The sequence below is a fragment of the Ovis canadensis genome, chromosome 18 (genome assembly GCF_042477335.2).
Source record: "Ovis canadensis isolate MfBH-ARS-UI-01 breed Bighorn chromosome 18, ARS-UI_OviCan_v2, whole genome shotgun sequence".
In the NCBI taxonomy this organism is placed as follows: Eukaryota; Metazoa; Chordata; class Mammalia; order Artiodactyla; family Bovidae; genus Ovis; species Ovis canadensis.
Genome location: NC_091262.1, coordinates 81,673,842 through 81,685,915, shown reverse-complemented (window position 1 = coordinate 81,685,915; position 12,074 = coordinate 81,673,842).

Sequence of the window (12,074 nt, the reverse complement as noted above, 5' to 3'; positions counted from 1 at the left end):
GTGTGTGGTTCCCATCCCCCTCCATCAACCGCGTGACTGTTGTAGTACCATGTCTGAAATAATTCAGCATCGTTTTGAGATATACATACTAGTATACCCTTAATTATTGATGAAATAAACAAAAAATCTCTTAGCTTATCTTTGCAGTGGAGAAAGGCTGTGAGTCAGGTGTGAGTTCTGTTCCCATGCTCTCACCTTCAGGTCCTGTCTGACTTGGGTGTGTCCTGGGCCAGGCTGGAGCCGGGGGCGCCTTCACTCTAGTTGGGGGCAGTGACACAGGGAGGCAGCTTCCCTGAGCACCGACCAGGGTTGAGGGGTGGGTAAAGGGGTAACCGTTCCCGTTCAAACAACCCAGGAGGCGTGGCCTCAGCCCTGCTTTCCTGAGGAGGGTACCCTCCAGCTGTGGCGCACAGGAGTTGCCCCAACATGTAAGAGGGAAACCTCTAGGAGCATTCTGGAAAGAACGTCTCCCTGGAGCAAAGGTTTGAGTTAGTGTGCTATGGAAACTCAGTAGCGGAGACCTACTTCTGACCATTTAAGCGTCTCCTGCTCCGCCAGCCCGGCCAGCTGGGCAGCGGCACTTCTGACCAGTGAGTCCTTCCAGTGTTTCCAAGACGCTCGGACGGTTGCCCCCTCGTCCACCTCCCGGCTCTGCTTCCCTGAGGACCTGTCGCCCTCGCTCATTACCCGGGGGCAGCAGCTGCTTTTGCCTCAGCCCAGCCTCTTGCTGCAAGCCCTCCTCTGTCTTCTCCATGTTCCTTCCAGTGATTGAAGCAGAGAAGCCACGTGGCCAGCCCTGGCCCGCGGATGTGTGGCCTGTGCAAGGCCAGGGCGAGGACAAGCAAGTCACAGAGGTTCAGAAGAGAGACGGGGGAGATTTGACTTCCGTCCCCTGCCACCCGCCAGGCTGTGCTCTGTCCCATCAGGCTTGGGTTACCAACATGTCAGAAAACATTGTCAAGGCCTTGCCATGCACTCGGCCCTGTAGGCTTCCTGATGGCTCAGCGGGTAAAGACGCCGCCTGCAATGCCAGAGACATGGGAGACGGGTTCGATCCCTGGGTCAGGAAGATCCCCTGAAGGAGGAAATGGCAACCCACTCCACTCTGCCTGCCTGAAAAATCCCGTGGACAGAGGAGCCTCCAGGCTACAGTCCATGGGGTGGCAAAGGGCAAAGGGTCAGACCCAACGGAGCGACTACTGTCTCAACCAGACGCGGAGGTGGTGGAGAACTCAGTGAACCAGTCGTCCCGCCTCTGTCTCAGGCAGAAACACCTGAGGTCGGAACTGGGCAGGTGCGTTGGAGAGAGAACATGGGCACCAGAGGCCAGGGAGGCTGAGGTTTGGGGCTCAGGGACCCCCGAGGCTGGTCAGGAGCGAGAGAGCGGAGACCGCAGAGCAGGCTGGGCAACGATTTTGCACAGGGGCTGAGGGACACAGCACAGCCAAGCCGGGCTCTGGCTTCTGGGTGCAGAAGCGCCAGCTGTGGGCCCGCGCGGGGCAGGTGCAGGTGTGGGGGGAGACCTGGCTGTCAGCATGTCTGCTGGGGCCTCTGCTATCTTTGCATTACCTCATCCTTCAAGCCATCGCTGAATGAACCTTTCCATCTGCTGGGCCCTGTGAGAAAGAGTTGACATGCATGTTAGACTTTGGGAACCCTCCTAAGGGGGGGTTTGGTACTAAATGTATTTCACTTGCCCAAGCTCTCACAGTGAACCGGGAGGGCAGCCCACAGCCCATGCAAGCACAGGGCCCACCCAGAGAGGCCCACCCCCGGCTCTGATGTCATCCACAAGGGCCAGCTGGGCAGGAAGGGGCTGGGGGCACTGAGGGTCAGGACCCGGCAACTGGTGGTTGGCATGTCCCCCTGGGGAGTCACAGACCTGAGACCTCGGGTCCCCTGACTCCCTGTTTGAGAAACACTGAGCGCCACACCGCGGCTCCACTCCTGGGTCACAGCAGAAGGCTGCTTTTGTATAACAATCCTTTAAGCTCCTGAGCCTTTCTGTAGCCTCCGGCTTCCTGGTGCTCACGCCCACGTGAGTGTCCCACCTCATCCTCCAGGGGACTCAGGACACAGAGGGAAGGACGCCAGGGTGGGCCATCTGTGGGTTCTGCGGCCTCCTGCCCATCCAGTGGGCATGGCCAGGTACCCGCCCCCCACCAGGGCCCACTGCCCATCACTCCGCGGCCAGGCGGTGCCCTCCCCGGCCAGGCGGTGCCCTCCCCAGCAGAGCCGTCTCTCCGTCCTTGCTGCCTCAGGCCCTGGCTGTGGGAGGCACTCGAGTCTCCTCTGGACACGCTCCTCTTTAGAAAGTGTCCTTGGCTCCTGGCACATATACGCGTCCCCCAAAACACACAGGTAAATGGAAAGTCTCAGATCTTTACATCGCTTCATGAACTGTTTAAAATCGGGACTCCCCTGGCGGTCCAGTGGTTAGGATCTGGCACTTTCACTACCAAGGGTGCGGTCCAGCCCCTGGTCGGGGAAGTAAGGCCCTGCAAGCTGCGTGGTGCGGCCGAAAACCCAGATCAAATCAACAACCCTTTTTCGCTCATCAGGATTCCACAACCCTTGGTCTCCCGCACCTGCAGCTGAAACCCTGGTATCGCCGGCAGCTATCACCAGCGCCGGCGCGGCAGGAAGGACGGCCAGTTTGGCATCTAACAGTCTTGCCTCTGAGCAACCACACTTGGCTGAGCACCCAGCTGGGTGAGATGCCAAAGGGACACGGCAGCCCCCATGTGAGGGGCCCCCCGGGGTGGGCCCTGTGGCTTCCTCCATCACCTTGTCTTGCTGGCCAGGCTGGTGGGGAGGGTGTGCTTATGCCCTGGGCCCCTGTGCTGGTGGTCCGCCCTTCACACTGAGACTCCCAGAGTGGGGGACCTCGAAGCAGCATCGGTGCAGGGGCCCCAAGTCTAGAGCCGGGCATAACGGGGGGCCTGGGAGAACCTCGGCAGGGAGCAGGGGGCTGGTGAGCCGTGGGATGATTTGAGTCTTTGAAGACTTGGCGCTTTGTTGAATGCTTGCCCCAGTGGCAGAGAAGGGCCTGAACTGGGAGCAATGGACCAGGGAAGGGGGGCCCTCATGGAGGAGGGACTAGAGAAGCAGGCAGAGTGAGGGACCTGGGGGAGGATTTAGGGGGTGGTAAAGGTGGCACCAGGGGCTAGGGGCTCCCAGCGTTCTGGCCTAACAGCAGGAGGGTCTCCTCAAGGGGACAGGGTCACATAAGCAGTGCAGGGACCCCTGGGTCAAGTTGAGTAACCAAGTGGGCTGGTATTAAAGGTGCAAAGAGGGAATTGCCTGGTGGTCCTGTGGTTGGAACTCTGTGCAGTCAGGGCTGGGAGCCTACATTGGGTCCCCCATCCAAGAACTAAGATCCCCCAAGGTGCACGGTGTGGCCAAAAAAAAAAAAAAAATCAACGAATCCAACAGGCCCAGAAGCCAGCCCTGTCCTGGGGTAGCAAGGACCCGGTTTCTGGCTCCTGGGCCTGAGGTCTTGTCGGCTGTCTGCAGCCTCATGCCCTGGCCATGCTCAGGGGCCTTGTCTTCTCTGGGAGGCCCAGGTTCCATCGTTCCAGCGAAAGGCATCTGGCCCTCATCCCCGACCTCAGGTGTGCTAGGGGTGGTCCAGGAAACAGGCCAGCGCAGTGGGTCTGGGGGAAGAGGCTGCCAGCCAACCAACAGCTAGTGCCCGGGCCCAGAGGTACAGTGGGGGAGACCGAAGACTGGACCCTCGGGGCCTCGCTGGCTTGGGGAGCTAAGGGCACCTGGAGGGGCCTGACTCCATCCTAGACCAGAGTCCCCCAACCCCAGAACAGAGAGCCACTTTCAGGCGCCTCTGGGACCGGGTTGCCTCTGGGGTGGGAGACCCGCCAGGCCCAGCCCGCAGCAGCTCCGCCAAGCCTGGCCCGGGGACTTTTGCCCTGGACAGCCGTTGAGGGGCCAGAGTGTGCTTGGGCCAGTGTGGGCCAGCTGTCTGACCCTGGGTGTTGGGGCTGGGGGTCCCCCCAGATGAACCCCTGGACGCTTGTGTGAGCCCCACTGCTCGGCGCCTGCTGGGGCGAGTGGAAAGGGATGACCTAGAACGACCCGCCCCACGTCCCGGGCCCCCACAGAGCCGGGCCCGCACCTCGGGGCACCTGCTCCCGCGCGGCCCGGGCCCTTGGAGCGCGGCCTCCCGAGCCGGGCGCGCCCCCGCTCCGCGCCCCGTCCGCTTGCTGTTCTCTGTGCGGCCGCCACGCGGCGCCCGCGGGCCGGGATCGCGAAGCCCTGGACCCGCCCGGGCCGGGTCGGGGGAGCAGCCGGCCGCGCAGCTGTCGGGCCGGGGCCCCGCCGGGCCCACCCGCCCTCGGGATGCTGGACAGGTGGCCGCGGCGCCGCTTAGCTGCGGCTTCTGCCCGCAAGCTGGCCGTGCCGCTCCTGCGGCTTCCATGACCTGTCTCACGGCGACCTTGAGCTCTGCCGAATCCTCGCAGAGGCCGAGGCCTCTCTCAGGTTCCTCTGACCCGCCCCTCAGAGCTGAGGGCTCAGCGGGACCATCCCCGGCCGGGGTCAGCCCCCCGACCCACGGCTCACGTGGCACCATGCCGCCAGGTGGAGCCGGGAGGCCTGGCAGGCAGGGCAGCCTCACCCCCTGCCTGCATCTATCTCCACGCAGTCTGGTCCTCCCTCCTGGGGAGTTGAGGGTAACCTTCACACCCAAGCCAAACACCACTTCCTGCAAGTACCACCCCTGCCCTGGGCCCCGTGTGCTGGCCCTCAGGGCTCCCAGATGCTCTGGCCATGGGCAGACAGCCCCCACCCCCAGCACCAAGCCGGGTGATCCCAGTCTGTTCTCTGGCCCCCACTGGGGCTCTTGTATTTTGAGGTCTAGGGCAGGAGGGCCCAGGAGCTGGAAGACCAGTGGCAGGCGGGTGAGCGCAGCTGGGGGCCTGGGCCCTCGGGGTCTGGAGAGGCTGCTGTGGGCACTGGGGAGGGGAGGCTGGTCCTCATCGTGCCCGGGCATCCCCCTGTGTTCCTGGCGCCCAAGGAAGCCTGCTCCGCTCCGGGCCCCACTCCCCGCTGCAGACCTCCCCAGGCTGTCTCCGCAGCAACCATAGCAGCTCAGGTGACAGGGGGCCAGGCCGAGGTCTTGCGCCCTGGGAGGTGGGCCTCTGGCCCCGTGCTGCCCGTGGGTGTGGGGGCAGAGGCACCTGCTCTAGCCGCCTCGCCCACTCCCTGCCCCCCGGGCTCTGGTGGTGGCCCAGGGCGCAGGGGTTCCTTAACTCCTGGCCCCCAGCCTGGCCTCAGGGTGGCACTGACCTGTGCCCAAGGCAGTTCTCGGTGACATTGCCAGCTCAGCACCAGGAGCAAAGCCCTCTCCGCTGCCCCTGTGTTGACCGGCCGCTCCCACCTTGCCCTTCCCTCTGAGGACCTGGGATGTTCGCTCCCGCCTCGAGCCCACCGCCCACCTCTCCATGAAACCCCCTCCCTCTGCTACTGCTCCACCAGGCTCCTGCCCAAGGAAGCGTGGGGTGGCAGCCCTAAGACCCACTTGGTCTGCCCCAGGCCCACCTACCCTTCTAGCGCCCCGCCCCGTTCCCCTCTCCCCGCTCCTGCACAGAAGCCACGCGGTTGGAGCCCCGTGGGGCCTGGGGCCCCAAGTGAACCGTGAGGGGTGAGGGGGTCTTGAGTGACCCAGAGAGGCTGCGTGGACTGGGGAGGCCGAGGGGTCTCAGAGGTAAGATCCCCACGAACAAGCCTCAGCCTCCTGGGCCCTCAGGCCTTTACACAGAAGCCTGCCACTGCCAAGAGCTCAGGCCCTTCCCTGGGCCCTTGGGATTCTAATGGGTGCAGAGCTCATCCTGAGGATGGAGGTGCTCCCGGGAGGGGGGAGCACCGCAGGAGGTAGCCCGGAAGGACGCAGCCCCCCTGTGGGGTAGGAGCCGGCACGCCCACAGACAAGGGGGAGTGGGGTCCCCGGGGGCCAGGCCTGCTGTCAGACGTGGGCGGGGGCTCCATGAGCCCATCTGTGACCCTGAGAGGGGGCCTGGGAGTCCGCCAGCTCCTCCTGCCCAGCCCTGCCCCAGGGGACCAGGCCCTGACCGCTTCCCCTTGATGGAGTCCCGGCCGGCAGGCCTTAGGGGCCCCGAGGTCAGCTCCCTCACCGAGGCTTTGACGTCAGCTGATGCAAGCTGGGCCGCCCAGGGCTGCAGGGCCTCTGTGAGCTCCCGGAGGCCGGGACACTGCCAGAGGCCCCACCGAGGCAGCTGCCCACAGGCCTCCACGGGCCACTGTCTGTGAAGCAGGCAGTGAGGCCCACTTCACTGTGGGGTTGAGGCCAGGGCGGGCGCGGCAGAAGCCCGTGGTGTTGGAGCCCCGAGGGGCCCGGGCAGCCCCAAGCGAATCGCTGTGGTCCTGCTCAGTCTGCCCTTCAGGCCCGAGGAGCTCCACCCCTCCCGCCATCAGCAGGGCCGCCGGCCTTGAGGCCTTGAGGCCTTGAGACAGCCCCTTGCCAAGGCCTCTGGGGTCCGACCCTGGGCACTGAAGCCCCTCAGGGTCCAGGGGCATCTCGGAGCCGAAGCTCTGCACTGCAGCCTGCCTCCCCTCGCTCCTGCTGGGGTTAGGAAGGGCGCCTCGTGTGGCTGCATGTGTGTGCTGTGAGTGTGTGCACAGGTGTGTGGCACTGTGTGTTCCTGTGTGCATGCTGTGTGTGCACTGTGTGCTGTGTGTGCATGTGTGTGCATGTGTGTGCATGCACGTGAGTGCTGTGTGCACACGCGTGTGCTCTGCATGTGCATGTGAGTGCTGTGTGCGTGCATACATGTGATTTGTGTGTTTGTGTGTGCTGTGTGCGTGCATGTGTGTGTATGCATATGAGTGTTGTGTGTGAAACAGACAGTCCACCACGGAAGCCCCGGAGGCCTGCGAGTGTTCGAGGGGCCTGGGACACAGGAGGGCTCGGAGACTGGGAGCAGCCCCTGAGCCAGGCCGGGCCAGGCTGAGGAGGGATGTCTGGCCACCAGCTCGAGGTGTCCTGGGAACAGGGCCCAGGAGGAAGCCTGCACAGCAGCAATGGCGGCGCCATAGCAACGCGGCGCGGAGCGCTGGCCTACTTACACCCCGCCCCCGCCCGCTAGCGCCCGCCCCAGGGAGGGGCGCGGCTCCCAGGATGCGCCCCAGCCTTCGGGGGCTCAGTGCCCTGGAAGCCCCACGCCTGCTCATCCACAGGCAGGGTGATGGGACAGAACTGTCCTGCACCCGATGGTGCTCAGCCCCCTAAGGCTCTCCCCGTCTCCTGGGGGCTGGGCCCCAGTGGTTGCAAAAGGGCTTTGGAAGTTTCCAGCCCAGAAATTTCTGAGCTCTCTGTGCTGCCGGAGTGACCGCAAGCCCTAAAGTTCTCTGACCCCAACCAAACAACTGGGGCAAAGGCCCCCAAGTCAGGACAGCGTCTGGATGGGAGGGGCAGCCAGGAGCACTGGGGTGGCCAGGAACACTGGTGCCTCTGCCTGCTCAGACCCCCTCCTGGCCTCTGGCCTCGGTGCGGACAGGGCGCAGGGGCCAGGTTCTGCACACAGCAGGTGGGCAGGTGTGTTGGGCTGTCACTTTTTGAAGGAGAGCCCCAGGGCCGACATCAGCGCTGCTGACGGTACCAGGCCTCCCGGGCCTGCCTCCTGGACCAGTCTGACATCCAGGGCCATCCCCCTGGTTGCCTCCGCCTGCAGGAAGACCACCAGGTGCACTTCGAGCCTCGAGGCTGCGGACAAGTGTCTCCAGTGCCCAGGGAGGCTCAGCAAACCCAGAGGAGATCTGGGGCACCCTTGGGGCATGCCTGTGACATCCATGTGGCCGGCACCACTGGCCTTCTTGGGCTAACCCGCCCAGCAGGGCCTCATGTAGGGGTCATCTCTGGTGCACAGGAGGTGCCCTGAAGAGGGAGGGAGCTCTGGAGCGCGGGGCCCTGGGGACAGGAAGCCCTTGGCCCCACAGAAGGTGGCTGTCACCCGACACCCACCAGGTGTGTTTTCGAATTGAAAACCAGGTGTTCCCCGGCCTCCCCTGCGGAGCCGCCGGGCGGAGTGCCTGCTCTGTGGCCTCAGGCCTGGGCCCTCTCCAGGCCGGCCTCAGCTTCCCCACAGGCACAGACGTGTGCCTCTGGGTGTCCAAGCGCCCACTTCGGGGCGGCAGCTCCCTACCCAGCTCGGGAGCCTGGGGGCCACCGTGACCCGCTGTCCCGATTCCCCCCGCAGACTGGGAGCCCCGCCCCCCCTCCACTCACTCCTTCATCCTCATCCACCAGACGCCCTCCTGCGTCCCAGGGCCAGTGCCCAGCCGCGGAGCGAATGAAGGAGCGGAAAGCAATGAGTGAGGCCCTGAGGGGCAGGTCGCACTCCCATGTGCGTGGGGGGTGCTTGTCTGCACACGAGGGCGTGTGTGTCTTAGTCCAGGCACCAGCTGCAGCCGCCCTGCCCTCCCCTCCCCTCCCCCTGCCCCCCTAATTTATTCCATGAGGCCCCCATGCCCCCCCCCCCACTCGCTGGCCCCCTGCAGGGCGGCAGCTTTGTCCCCAGGCAGATTCCCAACGGCCGGCCGCCTTTGGGAAGAAAGGGCCCTTCTCTGGCCTGCGGTGAGGTCACCAGGAGGGGCCCGTGCTCACAAAGGCCGCTGCCCCCCAACCCGCCCCACTGGCAGCTGCCTCTTTGTGTTCAACTCTCGGCTGAGGAGAGACCCCGAGGGGCCCCTGCCGGGCCTTGGAGGCCCCGGGCTGGTCTCTGGGAAGTGCAGGGTGGGGGGCGGGGAGGGGACAGGAGCAGCCTTTCCCTGCCCGCTGCGCCCCCACTGCCTTGCTCCTGATCCGTGACAGCACCTGTTGAGGTGCAGACACACCCGGATGCTTTGCTGGGGTGGGCAGCTGGGGGGAGTCTTGGCCCGGCGGGGTGGGGGTCCAGCTGCCTGTCTGGGTCCCCAGGACTGGCAGGTGTCGGGGGTTGGGGCTCTGAGTCCATTATCTCCCTGGATCCCATGATGCCTGGCATGTGCGCTCACCTCCGCGTGTGTGTGCATGTGTGCATGTGTGTGCACATATGTGAGCTGGGGGGAGGGGCTAGCAGGCTTTTGTCCAAAACCGCCCAGCCACCAGGGGCGGTGGGACTAGAGACACCCCCACACTCCTGCCAACCGTCCACAGTGAGGGCGGCACCCCTCCAGACGGCCCTGGGCACCTCCTCGGGCAGAGACCAGCAGTGGGGGGGCCCGGGGGCGCTGCTCAGCAGAGAAGAGGGACAAAAGCTGAGAAAGGGCAGGACCAATGCCGGTCCTGTGGACTTGGAGCTGCTGCCTCGGGGCCCACGAAGACCGCCCAGTTCAGGCAGAGCCCGGGCACCACGGAGAGGGAGAAGGCAGGCCGGGCGGGGTCCTGGACACCCATCTCTGGGGGATGCGGGGGGGACACGGGGTCTCAGCTGCCCAGGTAGAGGCAGGTCTGTGAGGGTGAGGGCCGGGCCGGACCAGGAGCTCAGGCACCATCGGTGGGGCGGGGGCTTCCAGCCCCCTCCCCCAGGTGCCAGCTGGCGGCGGGCCCTGCCCAGAGCTCCTTAGCAGTCTCTCCACGGAGGGAGGAAGCAGAGCCGGAAGGGAGCCAACACGGCCCCTGTCTTGTCCCAGACAAAAGCAGCCGCGCTGGACGCCGGGGCCAGCCGCTGGGGGTCTGGGGCCCTGCCAGGCGTGGCTGCTGGCAGAGCCGACCCTGGCCAGGTGGGGTGCCAAGCTTCCAGGCTGGGGACGGGTAGGGCAGAGGATCGGGTCCTACTGAGGCCTCTAGCTCTGCTCGTAACCCGGTGAGAGCCCTGTGCTTGAACCTGGAAGGACCGGCCAGGAAGCCTGGTCCGCAGAGGCAGAGGCCCAGTGGAGGCGGCCAGCCAGGAGGCTGGGGCAGCCTGAGCCGCAGGAGCCCATGCCCACCACCCTCCCCCTGGGTGCCCAGCTCACAGCCCTGGCTGTCTCAGGGCCAGGCAGCCAAGGGCCTCGGTGTCCTGGGGGCCAGGGGAGCGGGGGCGGGGCGGCCCGGGTCCCCTCTCCTCTCACCCAGGAAGGTCTCCGGCCCGTCCATCACCCGGGGCCCGGAATGTCCATTGTGCCTGTAGCTTAGCAACAGGCCTCAGAGGGCCCTGCGCCCCCGCCCCACAGCCGGCCACCCGCATTCCTCAGCCGGGCACTCGCCCCCGCGGGCCCAGGCCGTGCTCACTGAGCGTGTCAAGTGGCTCTGAGCCTTCCCGTCAGTGCATCCTGGGTCCTGGGCAGCCATTGGCCCGCTGCTGGCCCTGTAGGTGCCCGTAGACGCCTCATCCCCTGGTTCACGCCCTTCCCCGCCCCCCTCACCCCCCCAGATTCACCTTCTCAGCAAATGCAGTGACAGGGACAGAAGGCAGACAAGTGGCGTCGGGGGCGGGCGTGGAGGAGACGACGAGGGAGGGGCGGGGCCCAGGGGTGCGTGTGTGGGCCCAGGACTCCCCAAGCTGGTCCGTCCTTGCATGCAGATCTCACTGCAAGAGGGTGGAGGCCTCAGCTACTCTCCAGGGGCCAGGGGTGAGGTCAGGCCTTGGTGGCAGCAAGGGGCCAGGGGCCAGGGTGGCGGGAAGCTCTGGAAGGAGGAGCAGGGCGGGAATCTGGAGTCGGACGGGCCAGGAGAGGGGCTGCCTGGGAGCTCAGAGGCCGGCAGTGAGGGGTCCCCGCAGCCCTGCCCGTCCCGCCCTCCAAGGCAGGGGGGCGGCTCCTGAGGGCCACCCTTCTCCTCGGCAAGCGGGCTCCTGGGTCAGCGGCCACTGGACCTGTGCTGGGAGGAGCAGAGTGCATGTCTTACTGTGTGCCCGGCCGGCACCAGCCCCGTACGTGTCTCTCGTGGCAAACAGTGCGTGACCCGCAGCTCCCTGCCCCAGCGCTGGTGAAGCCGGGACGCGCCACCACCTTTGACTCAGGAGGAGTATGGTGACCCTGGGCATTGACCTAGCTGGCCGCTTAACGGTTGCCTGGGGCATTGCTTCTTAAAAAAAACAAAAGTCGAAAACAAATGTTTTACTATGGAAAATATCAAAGAAATGCAGAAGCAGAGAGAATCCCAGAGGCTGCCAGGTCTCAGGGGACCAGGATTTCCGCTCCCCCCTCCCTCACCTAGGTTATTTTGAGGCAGACTGCAGCCACCCTGTCATTTCACAGTATCATTAGCACGCCTGAAAGTCGTTCCCAAACCTTGGAGACATCCACTCAGGCTTCCAATGTTCCAACTGTCTTATTTTGTAAAATAAAACATTTGGTTTGTTCAAGTCAGAACCAAAAGAGGTCCCTGCTGCTCTCCGGGATCTCGGGGCCTAGTGTGATGAAGCCGCTGGGAGACTCGGTGATCCCAGAGGGGCCTGGGGCCTGAGCGCACAAACATTCCAACCAGAGGAAACAAAATTAACCTCTCACTGACAACAGCACGGCCTTGGAAAGAGCCAGGTGGATGGTGTTGGAAGCTCCCGAGTTGTGACCACGTCAAGGTTTGATGGAAGTCAAGGTTCTGTTTAAGAAAGAAAAGAGCAGTGTGAGAGGCCCCAGTCCCTCTGGCGGGGGTCCCTGGACCCTCCACCCACCCTAGCTCCAGGTGCAGGTGGTCAGGTGCGGGCCTGGGAATCTGCACTTCCCCGAGCTCCCAGGTGACGCGAGGGCAGCTGATCCAGGCCCCACCCCGCTCCCTAGCAGCTCCAGTGTTTCCTGAACACACCCGCAGTCTACGTTCAGGAAAGTTTCTGTCACCTGAAACGTGATGACTGCCTGGTGCCTTTGTAACGATTCAAGAACCAAAAACAGTGGCAGGCATGCCCACAGCAGAAAGACACGATATATGTACGGTCGTAGTATTAGCCGCTCAGCTGTGTCTCTCTGTGACCTGATGGACGGCCAGGCTCCTCCGTCCCTGCGTTTCCCAGGCAAGAATGCTGGAGCGGGTTGCAGTGTCCTCCTCCAGGGGGTCACATCTCTATCTCTATCTCAGTCAGAGCTACTTGGGGCTTCCCTGATGGCTCGGCGGTAAAAGAGTCTGCCTGCAGTGCAGGAGA